The sequence below is a fragment of the Sycon ciliatum genome, chromosome 13 (assembly GCF_964019385.1).
Source record: "Sycon ciliatum chromosome 13, ocSycCili1.1, whole genome shotgun sequence".
Taxonomy (NCBI): domain Eukaryota; kingdom Metazoa; phylum Porifera; class Calcarea; order Leucosolenida; family Sycettidae; genus Sycon; species Sycon ciliatum.
Window position 1 is genome coordinate 5,779,992 of NC_088655.1, and position 19,040 is coordinate 5,799,031.

Below are 19,040 nucleotides of genomic sequence, written 5' to 3' on the forward strand. Positions count from 1 at the left end.
GGAATAGAGAGGGAGAGTGAGAGTGAGAGAGAGAGTGAGAAAGAGAAAGACATACTCACACTCACAAACAAGTACCCCTTGCTCACACAAATACGTCACATACACACACCTGCAGTTACATACATTTATGCAAAGTAAACGGCATGCTCTCATGCGCGCACACACATGTGTACGCCTGCGTGTGTGTGCTCAACATTCGTGGACATGCACGAGCACACACACTTACACACAACATGTGCCATGCCATGTTCATTACAAGTAGATTTTGCCTGTATTTCACCTGATGATCAGGCATGAAAGTATACTAGTGAAAATTGTATTCTTGTGTCCAAGGAAATTGTTCATCAATTCCCAAAGAAATCTTCATTGACAATGATCCAGAACTCCCTATGCCATTGCCGGTGTTACCTTTACTCATTAGCTGTGTTTCTTTGTTCCTGTGTGTGTGTTTTTGCGCATGCATGGTTGTGTGCATGGTTGTGTATTTGTGTGTGTGTGTGTCTATGTGTGCATGCGCATGTGTGTGTGTGTGTGTGTGTGTGTGTGTGTGTGTTCATGCATATGCATATTTTTATGTGTTTGTGAATCGTCATGTGTATGTGTGTATTTGTGTATGTTTATGTGTGTTTGTGTGTACTCGGTTTGTATTCATTAACATTACTACTTCCAGAAGGGTCGCACACCATTACACTTTGCAGCACGGAATGGTCATGTTTCTGTAGTAGAACATCTACTTAATTCTGGACATTCGTTGGAACCAAAGGATAATGTAAGTCAGGATATCCCTGGTGCATTCTTGTTAGTGTATGAACACAAAAATCAGATTATATGGGTGTACATAGTGCATGTGTATCAGGTCTCATGTTCATCTGTTGTACGCACAATAATACATGCACAATTGGAAAACATTTTCCAAGGAGAACAATAGTTTTCACTATCTTCAACAGCCTATTATTATTATTATTATTATTATTTATCAATTGTGCACTCATAATCATGTATAAACAATTAAAATGAAACAATTCCAGAACGTTTTCGTGTGACCATCATCAGTGGAACATCGTCACATAGTAAGAATCACTAAAACAACCAGTTATATAGCTAGAGTAACATGAAAAGAAGCGTGAGAATGCAGCACAGCTAGCGGTTATGCATAACGCGTGTAGTGTGAACCTTTGCAGTGTATCTGAGAATGGTAGCAGTAGATGAATGTGGCAGCTGTGAGTGCGTGTGAACAAAAACTGGTGAGTGCGTATTATTTAAAAAGTGTGAGTGCTACAACATTTTCTTTTTGCTTGCATAGAACAGGGTCACGTGTGCGAATATATACAGCTTCCAACACCTGCAACTGCTTAAAGAAACGCGCGCGACAAATAACACTAAACCAGGAATCGTCAAACAACTTACGACAATCCGGACTGGACACCAAATGCTTGTAGATGGCAGACTTGCTCTTGTCGATGTCGAACTCCTCCTCGTCCGTATCACTCTCATCCTCCACTTCCCGTTCCTGCTCACCCTTACTTTCCTCCTGACCATCCTGTTCATCCCCATCATCATCCTCCATCTCCATCTCCTCATGCCATCGCTTCTTTCTCCTTGACGTGTTCACTGCTGCGCCCGTACTTTCACCTGCCACTACTGGTTCCGCCTTCTCCATTTTTCTCAGTCGTGTCTCCGCTAGTCTCTGGCTTCTCCTCAGATTCGTTTTTCCTCCATTTTCATTTCGTTCTCCTGGTGATCTTTCCGTTACCGTGAGTGCTACAACATTTTCTTTTTGCTTGCATAGAACAGGGTCACGTGTGCGAATATATACAGCTTCCAACACCTGCAACTGCTTAAAGAAACGCGCGCGACAAATAACACTAAACCAGGAATCGTCAAACAACTTACGACAATCCGGACTGGACACCAAATGCTTGTAGATGGCAGACTTGCTCTTGTCGATGTCGAACTCCTCCTCGTCCGTATCACTCTCATCCTCCACTTCCCGTTCCTGCTCACCCTTACTTTCCTCCTGACCATCCTGTTCATCCCCATCATCATCCTCCATCTCCATCTCCTCATGCCATCGCTTCTTTCTCCTTGACGTGTTCACTGCTGCGCCCGTACTTTCACCTGCCACTACTGGTTCCGCCTTCTCCATTTTTCTCAGTCGTGTCTCCGCTAGTCTCTGGCTTCTCCTCAGATTCGTTTTTCCTCCATTTTCATTTCGTTCTCCTGGTGATCTTAGTCTAGCTATATAACTGGTTGTTTTAGTGATTCTTACTATGTGACGATGTTCCACTGATGATGGTCACACGAAAACGTTCTGGAATTGTTTCATTTTAATTGTTTATACATGATTATGAGTGCACAATTGATATTTTTCATTGCTATTTTACGACTGTTGTCTCCTCGTCGGTTATTTAAATTATTATTATTTATTATTATTATTATTATATGCATTCCCGCGGCAGCGTCAACAGTGCAAGTGCAAGTCGCCCATGCACAAATACAGTCCACACGTTCGCTTATGCTGGACATGGTAAGAGAAACAGCTGATATAGGAGACATAAAGACAACAAGCACAAACGTAGCTGTAAATCCTTTGTGTATAGAATGTTTAAAGTGTATTGAGCGATATTTCCGTGATCTGGGAAAAAGGTGACGGCGCGGTTTCATCGCCGCAACCTCTACTTGCAGATCATATCCAGTAGCTGCCTCCATTCGCTTCGAACTGCAGCTACGTCTGATAGGCGCTCCAGATCTTCCAGGCTCTGCAATCGCTCGCACGCAGCTCGGTGGAGGTCGTCGTCGAGCTTCACCGGCAGGGTGATGCGAGGGCGGCCTATCCACTTGTGGTCATCACATTGAAAGTAGCTGACCATGCTTAGGACGGCGGGGGCATCACTTGGAAGTCGAAGAATATGGCCAAATAGCCTCCACCGAGCTCTGGTGATGATGCGGCTGATCGGCTCTGCCTTGCACCTGTCGTAGAGTGCTGTTGTTGCGATCTTCTGCGGCCAGACAAAGCCGATCAGTGAACGGAGCTGCCCGCGGTGGAATGCGTCGAGTCCACCCTCGGCAGCTGCCGTGAGTCCCCATGTGCCGGCGTTGTATACTAGCACTGGTGGTACAAACGCATTGTAGAGACGAAGCCTCAGTTCTTCTCCAACGGTACTGCGCCGGCTCCATAGTGACCAGAGCGATCGAAACGCTGCAGCGGCTAGTTGTTTCCTCCGAGAGACATCCTCGCTATCCCCGAGGAGTGAGCCGAGCTTCTTGGTGGTGCGCCACTGTTCCCGCCACCCTGTCCAGGGATCGGCCCAGAACGGTAATTTCTGTTTTATCCGGGTTTACCTTCAGAGCCCATCCGTTGAGGACATCACCGATAACCGGCTCCAGGTCACCCAACCAGCCAGACTCTGTGCTGATGAAATCCGTGTCGACAGCCAACACAGCCTAGACAACACTATTGAGTTCCTTGGGTCACCTCAAAAATACTTATAAGTCCAGTGTCTTGATGAGATTTGGTGTATGTTTTCATGTGAAATCGCACTGAACACACTTATGGTTCTGCAAAGCAACCGGCTGCTAGATTGGAATTCTTTGGCACTTTGTACACCTGCATAATGTTACACTTCCAGTGGCAGGTAAGATAGTTGAACAGCACAATCAGTCATGTCTTTGTGCGTAACCCGTACAATACTGGTGGTTTGTGTAAATCTGCATGAAGAAGTCTCAGCCAAACTTGGTTGGTTCAATTTCCAGTGGCGTACTTTCTTGTCCTGAACAAAACCAATCTACCAAGCCACATTGGGAGAACACTCGGGTATGCCAATGTAGCACCAGTTTTTTGTTCATTCCAGGCATCCGTGCTGTGCTTTTGAATTGCCTGCCGTTGGCAGCAGAGGATTGGGCGTAAGCAAAACTTCGTTGCGTTTTTATAGTTCAGTCCAAATCATTCTATGGCTACGAACACGCTTTGCAAAGTGGAAAAAAGCAGCATATGAAAGATATATAATGACAGATGAAACACAGCTCGTTTCAAAGCCGTCCAGTTTCACTCTTCGATGACGACTTACACTCACTGATGACATCGAGTCTGGAGCCTCACTGACTTTCACCTCCAGCGCTGCCAGCTTTTGTACCGCAGCATTTACAAATTGCCAAGACACGATTTGATCGTGGAGATCGCCAAGTTCTTCGCTCGAACTGTGAGCTTGATGACCTCCACGGTGGCGCTGGTAGTTGTGGCCACTCTCCGGAACGCCATGGAAGGAGCCATACAGACCCAAACAAACGCTCCCCATCTTCGCAGGGGTGTATTCGTGCCAGAACGTTTCCACACCCTGCAGAAGCTCCTTTTAGGTTTCCTTAGCCACGAGTGATACGGCTGTCTACAGGCTGTGGAAGAACGCCAAGTCGTCGAGGTTGAGATCAGGATTTTGCGCCGACTGCATGACAACATGAATGTCGAACATTTTTGATTTCCCCTGCGCTGCAAACAAAAGTGCATTGATTTCGGTTGTGTGCGGATGCGCACCATCGACTCGTGCTAGTACAGCAGTGCCTGAGCGCTGGCCGGCTCCTGGATACTTCTTCGAGCCAGCGGTATTTCAAACTGTTTCTCACTTTCGTACTTTGGTGTCATGCGCGCACGCCTGGGGTTGTGTTCTGGTGACATCCTGTCGAGAAACGGTTCTGCTTCGCCGATTTTTTCAAAGAACTCCACGCTTTTTGGAGGTTCAAAAGCCTGTCAGAGCAATGGACGACAACTCGGCTACCCTATGTAGGGGATAGATCACTGACATGTATGTCTAATACCGACAGAAATATCATGACAAGAACACTAAAAACGCAATGAAGCTTAGCGAAGGTAGTAAGTTCTTGCCCTATCCCTAATGCCTTCGAGCTTATCACAGACAAAAACGACCTTTTTGGGGAGATAGTGTGCTGCTTTGAGTAACTTGAATTGCCATGCAAATGTTCAACAAGCTTGAAAGCAACGCCACACTGCTGCCTGGAACTAGCTCGGGAATCCCCGCAACACACTTACAATAGTTGTGAAGTGAAATACCAAGCAATGGACAGCAGCTGGCTTATGAGGAGCCATAGCTGACTTGTAATGAGCGGGAACAAGTGTAGCCAATGCCGGTTAGAAAGAGCAGAGCTAAACTTCCCAATCTACCGTATGGAAGACGATTTTATTAGAGAAATGGAGTGTAAAACCTAGTATGAAAAAAAGAAGTAAATTATCGTATCCGTTCCCAAAGGGAACTCACGACGGCCGCTAACACCCGATAAACCCTAGCGGCAGATGCAGCGCCTAACGGTGGGGGTGAGTGGATAAGTCTCACAACCACTGGCACAAGTGCTGAGAACGACCCTATTAGCTGCATCCATGTACCCCTTGTGCCTGGCCACAAGTTCCCAGTTGACTGTGGGTAGCAGCACGGCTGGAAAAACCGCTCCCAGGCGGGATTTGAACCAGGTACCTCTCGTATCTCAATCATGGTCTTTGACCAACCCACTGTGTCTGCCTGGTCTAGAAGCAAACAAATATGTTGACGTTGCATGGATGGCACCACAAAAAAAGAAAGTGAAAGCAAGCAGTCATGCACATACAAGAGCAATGTCATTATGGTTGGTGTTGTTGTCAACTACCCTGTCTACACTGGCCAACATGCAACACTCACTGCCCACTCGACATTGGACTAGTTACTTGGTTTTGCACAAGAAGAAATAAAACTTTTAAAAAATAAAAAAAATTCACGGTTTGCGTCTGCATCTGCATCTTCGCAGCTGCATCTGCGCCTTGATCCTTGAAGGGTGGTGGCGTTCTTACGGATGCGGAAAACTCGACCTCTATATATAAAACTAAAAGAGCTAGAGAAAAAGGATAAAGGCTTGCGAAACAACATGACACGGACACAATGGCGACCTACATCATCATGTGCACGCACAATAATACTGGAAAAAGGAAGAACGTCACGACCACAGCGCGAATTAATAATACAAAGCCTAACAATAATTGGTACGTAGTGATCAACAGTAAATGTGTTTGATATAAAGAAAGGAATAGACAGAGAGATAGAGATAGATAGATAGAGAAAGAGAGAGATAGATAGATGAGGTGGCGTCGACAGTTACTTAGTGGATCTATTACAACTCTGCCTCCAGACGCCAATACTCCAGAACAATATCGCATTGGTACTGAGTCACTGCCTCCGCCATCAAATTTCAGGCCCCAGGCTCCACTATCACTAGTGTCGCTCTCACTGTCACTCTCGGCAGGGCTCGGCTGAGCGCTGTGGACATCCGCAGTGTCTGGTAATACAGGAGCTGAGTCTAGCTTCATAAGGTCAATGTTGACCACTTACTCTGCATCATTGGCATGTCTGATCACAATGGTTGAGGGTGACATCATCTTCTCCACCTTCCAGGCACGTACGCAGGGTAACCTCTAGAGGGTTTCCAGCCGAATCACAACCAATAAGTTTTAAAAATCTCAGTTGAGGCGTAGTATTAACTGTAGTTAACACGCACGTAACGATCTCTCAGCGCGTGTTAACTGTAGTTAACACGCACGTAACGCTCTCTCAGCGCGTGGCCGCCTGCGTTTACTGCACATAGCACTCCACATTTACCTGTAGCGCTGTCGTTGAGCTGTACTGCCGCTCACACGCGATGGTCTGCCATGGCGCGATTATCGGTGACACTAGGCTCGCCGTTGCTGTGGATCCATGGGACTGCCATGGTGACTCGCTGATCATGGAAGCTGATGGATTTCTCAACGATCTCCTCAGCCAGCTTCTCTGCAGAGGTGATGTAGGTGCCTTCGTGCTTCATACCGACTGCCTCCAGATTCCAGAAATTCTGGACCAGGCTGTCTATGCTGCATTCGCCGTATAAAGCATGCACATAGTTGACGGACAACTCGTCATCACTGGGTGCACTGGGCGTTGGGCCATACACACCCATCCCAGTGGCGTCTTGCCGGCAATTGGTCCACCGCTGCTGCTTCTGTACTCCACGAGTGATGTGTTGGCATCAATGACGTCCAGACTGATCAGGAGGTCGACCATGGTGCTGGTGATTTCGGGAAAGTCTATGAACTTCAGATGCTCATAGCTGGACTTGTACCGGCTCCAGTCGACGACCTGCGTCTTCTTTGTCACACGGTCATATACGCATCCTTGAGCGGGTATGACACTGTTCCATCAATAGATTCCATCTGCACCTTGACCAGTTCCCGATAGCTGGAGGTCTGCTTTGCACCAATCGTGGATGTGTTCAACATGTGAACTTCACCTGCCATGTCCAGCTCATGGGCTACATCCTCCCGTATGAAGTTTACAGTCGAGCCCGAGTCCAGCATGGCCGTACAGATTGCCGACTTGCCAGTTGGGCCAATAATCTTCACTGGCACGGTAGCGAAAGCGGTCGTCTGTGGCACGCTGACACTAGCATGGTGAGAACTTTCCTGCCGAGGTGCCGGAGCTGCTGACCGCATCGTGGCGGGATTCTGCGCTGCAGCTTGTTGTGGCTGCACTGACTTGCTGTAGTGCCGAAGAAGTGTTGCCTCTCTCCACAGTGGGAACGTTCCAGCTTCTGGCACTCACGCGCCAAGTGTCCATGCTCCAAACAACAGCTGCACAGCTTGGCACGCTTGGCCAGGTCCCAGCGGCGCTTGGTTGTCAGCGCCCTGAAATTCCGGACACTCTGCTGTGGCATGGCTCTTGCTTAACTTGGCACACTGCTGAGTACTGAACTCCACAGCATACACAGCAGATGACCTAGGCTTTGGCGGGACCGCAGGAGGTGTCTTGTTCAACTTCTCTGTGCCGACTGTCACCAAAATGTCATCGGCTCGCGTTCTGGACCCGTTTTACCAGCCAGAACGACAATGTGGTTGCGTTGCATTTGCTGTCTGGATGTGGTTCGTAAAATCGTATAACTACACTTCTGGGTAGCTTCTCCAGCGCACTTAGGAATAGCTCCCTACCAGGGGTCTCTCCAGCCAAGTCCAGGTTCATGAGTACATTTCTGAGCTTGACAGCAAATTTCCGCAGGGCTTCTGAATCACGGTCTGCGATTCTGGGATGGTTTAGGATTGCCTTCTCCTGTAGTGCCAGGTGGCGGTCTTCTCCCCCATACCACTGGTCAAGTTCTGCCCAAGCAGTAGCGTATGCGCCTGGCCCGCCAAACATCTGGGCACCAATGTCCTCAGCCGAGCTTCCTTGGAGCGCCTCCTTTAGCCTAGCCAGCTTATAATCGTCGGATACGTAGCGATCCTCATCCACCAGCCGCTTGAACGATTGACTCCACCGCACAAACTGTTGCGCGTTTCTGCTAAACTTGGGCAGGTCCAGCGGCTTCAAGTGGTGTAAAGCACTGACCCCATGCGGGCGTTGCATACTGACAAGCTAATCATGCACATGAGGCTCCACAGCAGGTTCCGGATGAGGAGACCACTCAGAAAGTCTACTCATTGGAGCACTATAGCCAACTGACGTTTCTCTGCTGCTCAGACTCCGTGGCTTCGGTGGTGGTGTCGGCCGTGTGTGTGGTGCTGGGATAGGTGGCACAGGCCGCATGTGCAGTGGTGTAAATGGTGGCACAGGGGTAACCTGTTCTGCGACTGCTGATTGTTGGCCTGATGCCACTTGGCCAGAAACAGACTCAACAGGTGAATCCAAAATCGCCTCAGCAGCAGCCGTCACACCAACACTCTCCTTTTCAAACTTCGCCTCCCACTCGTCCAACTCATTCCGCAGTTGTTCACTCTCTTGGGATCCCAACATACTGCGCATAATTTCTAAAACCAAATTCAGCTCTGACCGTACAAATTCCAATTCACGGACATCAGGCTGCAAATATCGGCGAGACGGCAAGGAGCAAGCAATCAGTGTTCGCAAGCGGTTACTTATCCGCGTGCGGCGTTTACGAAGGTTTGTTCTGCGACGAATCAATTCTTTCCAGCGGTCCTCAAGTTCCTCAACAGGAGTTTCACCCACGTTCGTACCATAATGGCGTGGCGTAAAACTACTAGTCACAAACTCTGGTGGTGGCGGAAACGCCATTACCACCGCTGACACTACCAGTCTAAACCTGTCGGATCCGGCTCGAAGGACATCTTGAACGGCACGCGCAAAGCAAAACATGTGACAGAAAATAATGCATGATGTCATCTGTACTCACGCGGACATGCAAAAAAGGTCAAATCTACACAAAAGCGAGTGCCGCAAGAAACAGCACAAATACATAATAATTCAAACAGCGAAGAACTAGAAAGGAAGATTTCTAATTATCGAAGAACAAGAATGTACCGTAGAGTCCCAGCGCAACTGCTGGAGGATGCTGGCACCCACCAGACAGATGGTGGCTGCCCCTGCCAGAGAGATAGAATGAAAACTGAAGCAGAGGAGCCACATTACAAATAGTGAAACGCACAAGGTAAGAATAATCGAGCAGTGTCCAATTACGACATACTGAGTAATATACATGTTAAACGAAGACAAACACTAACAAATGGAGAACGTTCCAACATTAAGCCAAGTGTGAAGACGTACTGGAGAGGACCGACAATTACAATAGAAGTGATAACAAAAGTGGATGTTAGACAACCTGGAAGACCGCGTAATTAAACCAGAACTTTGAGACTAGAGAAGCTAGAGTGAGAAGCTCCATGAAAAACAATACTGGAGGAGATGCAGCTGAAGGGACAATGAGCGTCACCAGGCCATGAGATGGGTACTGTGATGTCACGCAGAGGAGAGATGACAGGACACGGGAGGGGACAACAAAGAAAGGAGCCCAGAGTGGTACTTCATCTATCAAAAGCCATCTGTCCACGCATGCTTATTGTCGGGAGTACTGTCACGTGGTAGAGGTCCATTGCATTCGGCTGTGTTAGAAGCGTCGTACAAACTTAAGTTTTATCCTGAGCTTTGTTTCCAGAAAGAAAATGTGTTGTCTGTACAATTGTTTGATGCTATTCCTCGTCGATGTGTGAATAATGCTACATAATTTCTTCACTACGCTGTTGTTGTTATATCATATCTCCTTCTGAGAACTCAACCTTGTCACGAGAGTTATATCTCAGGACATTTTCGCTATATGTTGTAGTATTTTCATTTCAGCCATTCCCTGTATTATCCTGGAGAGAAGGGAAGAAAAACGCCTGATACATTGTTGTGTAACGCACGCACAACAATTATTCACCACTACTACTCCGCACATGAACACAGCACTCACAACGGCGGACTCTGACAGTAGTGTAAATAAAAGGACTGATACTTGGAAATGAATTAGTTAGGTAAGGATATAGAAAACCAACAACTCAATCTTGGAAAAGCTAATCAACAAGGAGAAATTAAAATGGAGCTCCACGGAACCGGCAGGGGCGATGCAAGGCAACGTGGAGAAGCCCGGCTGATGTGTGCGAGTACGCACGCGGCGCGTTCAATGGGGCTTCGGCCAGCAAGCGTGGGGATGCTAACCTGTGCAGCAGGCGCGGCATGCAAATAAGGCAGAAGGTAAAAGCAATGTGCGTGCTTGCAATAATGACGCGTAACTGATAGCGCATGACGTCAACATAACTCGTGAAAATGCCTACGCAAAAATGTTTACGAAACGTAACCGTGAACTTCAATGCAGGAACGATCTCTGCGATCCGGCAGACGATGAAACAATTTGAAACTAGACAAATTGACAGTCAGTGTGAGTCAGAGAAGAAAGGTAACATGATAATAGCAAGAGAAGAAAGGAACAGAGCAGGCGCGGAGAATGCTAAGTATTGATAGAAGAACAGAACGGTAAACAAAGTCTCAAACGAAGAACACGACGTACAAATTCAAATCTATAACTCGAAGCAATAAATAGTCGTGCAGTATAGTATGAAAATAATACTTGTGGAGAAAGAGGCGAACTATTCTACTTCAACCTCATGTGAAATGTCTTCTGGACTGGATGCGTTAATTGCGCAGATGTACGCGAACTTCGCTTTGTTTTAGAAAAAATTGAGAAAAGGTCACATCACGTTAATTACCTCCTAAGCGTCATTGAAATTGTCGCAGTTTGACTTTTGAAATAAAACGGGGTATATAATCGCCAGCAGTTGCACCACAGTTAAGAAATCGGACATAGACGATAGTCATCAGTATAGTCATCGGCATGACCACCTGGCTTGACAGTTGCCAAGATCGTCCAGGCTGGAGACGAGTTGCGAGTAGCACTCCGCCGCCACAGCCCGCTCCTGATCCTCTTCTCTGTGTCTGTGGTCGCCCGTTTCGTCGACCAGGAGACCTGAAACGACATGCCAAGTTCTGCGCTCGCGTTCTCACTTGAACTTTACGACATTCTCTATCATTGCATACGCAATGGGCAAGATCAAGGTCAAGGTCAAGGTGTGTGTGTGTGTATGTGTGTGTGAAGCCGATTGCTGAACAGCGAGGGGCTTGCCACTGTGGAGATTGTGGGCGTTGGTTTCGCAGCAAGGGTGGTCTAGCAGTTCACCGCTGTTCCGCACCTCAGCCTCAGCCTCCCGAGCCCCGGCAAGTCTATGTGCAGGATGCCTGCTGTGCTGCGCACTGTGCTGTGTGTGCCCGATGCTTTGGGTCTGTGCAAGGCCGCGGTCGTCACTGGTGCTCGAGGACTGGCCCGCGCCCGACTGCCCAGCAGCGTAATTCGTTCAGCCATGTATGCGTGTGTTCTCGCCGGTTCTGTTTGCCCCACCATCTCCGGCGTCATCAGGCTGCGTGCTCAATCTTCCTCTCTGATGACCCTCCGGGGCCCACGTGACCCCTGTGCCAGTGGCTCTACAGGACAGGACAGGTGTGTGTGTGTGTGTATGTGTGTGTTTGTGTGTGTGCAATCCCAGCACTACTTGCTGTGTCTAACGTCGCTGTTCGCTATCATTGCTTCTGTGTTGGGCAGGTCTGAGGTCTGGGGTCTGAGGTGTGTGTATATGTTTATGCGTGTGTTTTTGGATGTGTGTGTTGTGTGTGTGTGTGTGTGTGTGTGTGTGTGTGTGTGTGTGTGTGTGTGTGTGTGTGTGTGTGTGTGTGTGTGTGTGTGTGTGTGTGTGTGTGTGTGTGCGTTCATGCATGAGTATGTGCGTGCGTTCATGTGTGCGTGTGCATCAACATGTATATGCTCGTGGGTATGTGTGGACATGGTTTTTCTTTGTTGTTGCTGCTACTTCCAGGATGGTAACACACCATTACATCTTGCAGCAAATGGAGGTGATGTTTCCGTAGCAGATTGTCTACTTAATTCTGGACATTCGTTGGAACCAAAGAATGCTGTAAGTCAGATTATCCCTGATGCTTTCTCGTTTTGTATGAGCAGAAAGAAGAATTATGCAGTTAAATAGTTTTTGGGAGTAAACTTCCGTGCCTTCTCTTCATGTCGTGACGTACCTTCTCCCGTACCACGGCTGTTACGACAGTACAAAACGGGCCCACTTGGTTTTTGTACAGGAGATGGCGCTTCCCGGGACTTTCCCGTTCTCAACGTTCAAAATTTGTACTCAAGGAGGTGTATTTTGAACGCAATCTCTGCTCAGTTGGGTCTCCAAAGCACCACTTCTGATCACCGCGTCAAGCTGTCCCCGCGGCTACAGTTGAGCAACATCCTGACCATGCTTCGCCAAAGAAAAAAGTAGTGAATTTGAGCTTTCCTTCGCTGAGAAAAGCCATTCTTCATGGAAATTTGTCTCTGAAGTTGTTGCCGTTCGATCGTTCAAGTCACCGAAGTTTGTTGCCTCCTTGAGGTGCTCAACGAGTTTTCGTCACGTCAAGGGTAGTTTTGCCGAGGAGAAGAGTATCTGTGTAGCTGTTTTTTGTTACTGCTGGGGCCCCGCTGATTCCTTGTTGGCCCCGCTGGGTCCAAATATCTAGCAACATTTAGTGGAAATTGTTATTTATTTAGTGGATTTGAAATGGAAAAACACCAAGAAAAGTTACAGCTGGTATGCAGGTTAGGCGGTGAAAAGTTGTGTAGTACTAGCCGTGGAACTCAGCACCTTGTGAGAGATCATGCGAAAGCCATTGAATCTGTGCTGAGTATTAATGTGTTGTGTGATGACCGAAAAACTCATCATATTAATATGCATGTAGCTCCAGCCTCATCCAGTCTGCATTTAGACGATGCAACAATTGGCATGGATATTCCCCTGATGAAACTGTACGACATTGCATCACCGCCGTACAAAGCAATTGCTGACTTGCTGCCGGAACGCTTTAATAAATACAGAGTTCGTTGCAGCAGGTGCCAACTTGCAGCACGCACGGCAGTACAACAACGTGATTAGAAAAGCCATTCTTCCTGTTGAGCTGCAAGACGTGTGTATTCCTGTGCTCCACCTAGATCTAGGGATTTATCCCTAGATTTACGGTGCACTTTGTGCTGACGCACATCAAATCGATATTGCACTGAGCAAATGTATGTTTCTTGCTGCAGATGACGGTGACTCTGCAGCGTTTACAGCACTTATCAATGCCTACAAGAACGTACACGACACAGCAACACAACAACTACACCTACAGTCAGAAGCACAAAGCATTCTTAGTCAGCTGCAGTTTGTGACGCTACAAGAACGTACACGACACAGCAACACAACAACTACACCTACAGTCAGAAGCACAAAGCATTATTAGGCAGCTGCAGTGTGTGACGCACATTCAGCAGCAGGAAGTAGTGGCTGCTGGCTTGCAGACTGTGGCATCAAATCTGCACTTCCTATGGAAGGAGAAAGAAAAGGAACTCAATTTGATGAAGGAGAGGTGATGTGGCTCGAAAAGAGCATGAGAAATTAACAGTAAAAGATTTAAAAAAAAGCAGCTGGCCCGTGCGTAACTTCCTTGGAAGCAGTACTGCCACAGTACCAAATAAAGCAGCAAGCATATCACTCCGGAGCATTTGTCGGCAACCACATACACCGTGCGTTGAAACCGGATGTCATTGCTGCCCTCACTTCTGTTCCCCTGACAGTCGTGCAGAGCCGCACACCTGCGGACAGCGGCGAGGTTCAGCTGCATAGCTTGCCCAGGCAAAGTCCTTGAGAGATCGCTACTCGAGACTCTTCACAGAGTATGCAGCATGTCGCAAGCTGTTCAGCGGCAAGCTGGTTTTTACAACAGCAACAAGGCAGGTTCTGGGTGATGCCATCCACACCTTCATGGCCACCTGCAGAGCGGAGGTTCTGGCACGCAAGTTAGGCAATGTGACTCCTAAGCTTCACCTTCTCGAGTGCCATGTCCTTCCTTGTACAGGGTTGAAATTAATTCTTGCTGATCTGTTCGGCCACACACTCTGAGCTCCTCTGATGAGACCTAACAAGGTTGAAATTAATTCTTGCTGATCTGTTCGGCCACACACTCTGAGCTCCTCTGATGAGACCTAACAAGGTTGAAATTAATTCTTGCTGATCTGTTCGGCCACACACTCTGAGCTCCGCTGATGAGACCTAACAAGGTCGAAATTAATTCTTGCTGATCTGTTCGGCCACACACTCTGAGCTCCCCTGATGAGACCTAACACTGTAACAGGGTTGAAACTAATTCTTGCTGATCTGTTCGGCCACACACTGTGAACTCCGCTGATGAGACCTAACAAGGTCGAAACAGCTATAGCTGTCCGGAGATTGAGTAAACTTGACAAAAAGTTCTCCCCCGATCCGAGGCGCAGGTCGTCATTTTGCGAAAGAGTCCTGCGAAGCACATCTCCTTTATCTGCTACTGAGCGGTATCTGTTGCACTTCGCGGAGCACAGCTGCCTCCAACAACATATTTTGACGAGCAAGAGACTGAGGAGACGAAATCCATAAAAGTACCATTTCAAGTACATGCATTCGAAGTGACAGAACCTTTTCTTTCTGCAGAAATGATCATGAAAATTTGAAAAATGCGATGAGCGTACCCACGTTTTCCGTGTGACCTCTGTTGCCAGGGGGCGTTGCTACAGGTCGCCGCCATCTTGCCAAGTGACCTCCCCGTAACAGCCGTGCGTACATTGTCTCCTTCCGCATCACCAAGGTGATATAGTAACACGAGCAAATGAGAGCAAGAACAATGAATTATAAATAATTATTGTGAAAAGAAGAAGGACAAAATGTTACGAGTTATGACAAACTGTCCACCAACGTAACTTATACAGTCAGCAAGTGCGACAAAATGGCACAAAACTGACAAGGAGTACTGAGACATTCGGCGACGTGACTCTTAGCTCCAAAAATTCTCCAAGGTGCAGAGGAAAGCACAACGAAGAAGAGCACGAGCTACGTGCCACGGCAAATGCCTAAAGTTACTGGATGATGGCGAAAATAGTAAGACTCTTGGACATACCGGCCTTACTACAACTCGACGACGCAAAACAACTGACCACCCAACTTGGGAGGCTCAAGTTTATGTAATAAACATAGAAAGGGGAAGCTAACCAAAGACAAATTGTCTCAAACCGAAACCTCAATATCCTACTGAACTCCACTATCATGTAAATGTGATGGACGAGTTATGTACAAAAACAAGTTCTTCCACACGACTTATGTTTTGCCGTATATGTCATGACGTCTCATCAGGTGTGCAAAGTTGAACTCGAATGGTGAGCCAATTAAACTTTGGTGAAAAAAGCGAAGGACAAAATGTTACAAGTTATGATTAACTGTCCACCAACGTAACCAGATCTTATACAGTCAGCGAGTGCGACAAAATGGTGGTTGATGAACATTTAGTCAACTCGTAACATTAATTTTTGTCCTTCTCTTTTTTCACCAAAATTTTATTAGCTCGCTATCCGAGTTCATAATTCATTGTATTTGTAATTGCTCTTGTTTGCTCTTTCTTGTATATCACCTGAGGAGAAGGTACAGAAGTTTATCGCGAAACCATTAGTTTTCAGAATGTTGTTGAAGAGCTGGAGGTTTAGCTTAGCTTCATTAGCCTGGAAAACGATAATGAGTTACTTGCGTCACCTCGAACGTGCTCGTAAGTCCAATGTCTTGAAGAGATCTGGTATATGTTTCCAAGTTGGCTATTCGAGGATCGCAGCATCTCTGCTATTTTTTATTATTCCTCTGGAATCCCTCTCGAGTGCTGGACTCCAGGTGTCATTGTGTGATCTACAAGCGCTTTGTCCGCCCGCGCACAAACCACTCTGGCTCGCCCCATCCAACAGGGTGGCCATCGCCAATCGGTGAGGACCCTACCTTTGCCTCCTGTACAATATGCATTGTCCATATGCACATCGCCTTCTACAGAGAATGTTGCCACCCCACAGCCCCAATCCCAAACAGTCCACGCCACCCGTAGTACGTTTTGAAGACCCACCCACGCACACCAACTGGCAAATGAAATTCCACTCCCTTCCCGCAACAACCTGTGTCGAGCCTACCCTCGCGCAATTTTCCCCGTCTGGAACCAGCTGCTCGTCAGAGTCTTTTCTGGTCCATTTTGCACCAATAACTTACAACGTTTCAAAGTTGCAGCCAACCGCTATTTGAAGAATAATGACTAATCGTGGGCACATGATCATCTCTGAGTATCAGCATCATATCTGCCTCACCCCATGATTTTTTCAAATTCCGCTCCACGTACTCCTCCCAATAACGTGTTTCCTTCTTTTCTCTCCTTCTCCTCCTAACACTCTCTGTCTTATCTTTACCCACCTTCTAATGTACTGTCTCTCCTCCTAACATTTAGTATCATGTATCTGTACGTGCTAGTATGATGCAAGCCAGATATGGATTGATCGAAGAACGATAGATTGACCATCACTGTGGATAAGAGTCATACTGTAGCTCAGTAGGTTAGAGCATTGCTCGCGAATAGCAAGGTCCCTGGTTCGAGTCCCGGTGGTGTGACTGATGATTTTTTCTGTCTTTCATATCTGGCTTGCAAGTGTTGAGTTTCGGAGAGAAAAGAGCAGTACGTGGCAGTACGTGGCATGTGGCCTCTGATTTTATAATACTTTGAAATTCTCCGTGACGTCCAAATTTGAAATTGCTACCTGTCACTTCTTTCTTTTTTCTTCTTCTTTCTTTTTGGTACGTTTTATGTAAAATAAACACAACAACAACATGTCCCCATGATGTCGAGACCTCAGGTCGGTTGAGGGCAGAAAGCCTCGCCATCAATGCTCCCACTATGCATTTTTTGTCTTTTCCCCAGAGCCGTGATCAATGTTGATAAATAAAAAAGGAAGAAAAAAACCTCCCTAGCCTAGGCATTCACAGAACGCTTGGAGCACTCTGCTTTCTTCTTTCTGCACAAGCTCCATTGTTCAACTGGCCCAGATATGCTCCTCGCCTGTCTTCCACCCTGAACTACCAACGCATCAAGCCAAACAACCCAACTGCATTCATCACACCAGTTTCAGCTCACTCCCACTCTTTCCCTCAGAGAACGGAATGATGTACTTTCGTCCTTCCCTCAGCATGTTGTGGAGGTCTGGGACCAGCTCCCGCAGTGTGTTCTGCTGAACCCGTGAACAAGGAAAGAATCGCAGATGTTCAAAGAGAAGGTCAATGCCCACCTGCACTTTACTCACTGGGAGTGGGCAATGGATAGGCTACGAACTAAAGACAAAAGACAAAAATGCTCTAGCTCTGTTCCCTCTTCCATTAACTTCTAGATTGTCGCTCCACACATACTGGCATACACAGAGACATAGACAGCAATAGCGACAACACACAAAGTGAAGGGTAGTTGGCCGCAGCCAGATGTGACTCAGAAAAAGCAAAGCGCAGCGACAACGAGGAAGAAGGCAGAGAGATGCAAACATAACAGGGAGACTGACAGAGAGAATACATGACAAAAACGAGTAGGCTATGATGTACACAAAGTTGCTCATAGTCCAAGGAGCTAGCACCCTGATCTGGTGCATTACCTCCCAGTTCAGTGATGAGGAACAACCCACCAAATTGAGTGTGAGAGCATGTAGGGTGTGAATAGTAGTTCAGGTGTCAGGAACTGGCCAGCCAGGACTTGACCATATCGAAGGATAGTGGCTGCTTTGGTGAAAAGCTGAGCATTGCTGGCTGCACTGTAATAACAGGTAGGTGATAATGATACTTCCACGGAGTGCACATGAACAAGGCATCTGATTCTCAAACCTGACTGAACAGCAAGTGGCGACTATAAAGATCACATAATATTATAGCAGATATATCGGTTCAGTTTGGGCTGAACAGAATCAATCCTCCCATAGCCAACCCCTGAAGTGCTCTAAAGCAGGGAGTAGAGAAGAGAAGTGGACAAAATTTGACTTCACACAGTATAGAATGAACTCCTCCAGTAAGACATTTTTACTGGGATACAGCTGACACCACACAGTATGCAAGACACTCCTCCAATAGGACAGATAATGATACTGGAACTCAATATTTTTCTCTTGGTGACCGAAACGTATAGCCGGTAAGATCATTCTACTGGGACCCGTCCAACCTGGTACATGGCGAACGCATTCATTCATCGAGACTATCATGCACACTCAACTGACATCGCACATTGCACAATACGTCAACTACATGTAGTAAGACATTGATATTGGGAGGTGGCGGACATTACACAGTACCCAAAGCACCCGTAGAGACTGTTATACTGGGACTCATCTGACATTGTATAGTACACAATCTGATGAGCGAATGAGACATACTGGAATGAACTCCTCCAGTAATACATTTTGACTAGGACACAGCTGACCCCACACCGTATGCAAAGCACTCCTCTAATGAGACATACTGATACTGGAACTCGATATATAACTCTCGGTAAACAATACGTACATCCGGTAAGACCATTCTACTGGGACTCAACCCATCATTGTACGTGGCATAATGCACTCATTCATTGAAACAATCGTACAGAGACTCAACTGACATCGTACATTGCACAATACGTCAACTAGTAAGACATTGATATTGGGAGGTGGCGGACACTGCCGGGCTGGACGTGCTTCACATTGATTGGTGCATAAGGCGTTCATCTAGTGAGACAGTTATATGGGCACTCATCTGGCGTCGCACAGTGTAGAACGCAATCATCCCGGGCGACAGA

The 19,040-nt window shown here is 47.1% G+C and overlaps 1 protein-coding gene across 1 annotated transcript in view; it reads left to right on the forward strand.

Moving 5' to 3' along the window:
* Nucleotides 1–19,040, forward strand: part of LOC135829090 (uncharacterized) — a 210,879-nt gene that overhangs the window by 16,238 nt on the left and 175,601 nt on the right. The window contains exons 3-4 of the mRNA XM_065341495.1: nt 671–769; nt 12,194–12,292. The gene's annotated coding sequence lies outside the window, so the exon portion shown is untranslated. The remainder of the gene's footprint in view (nt 1–670; nt 770–12,193; nt 12,293–19,040) is intronic.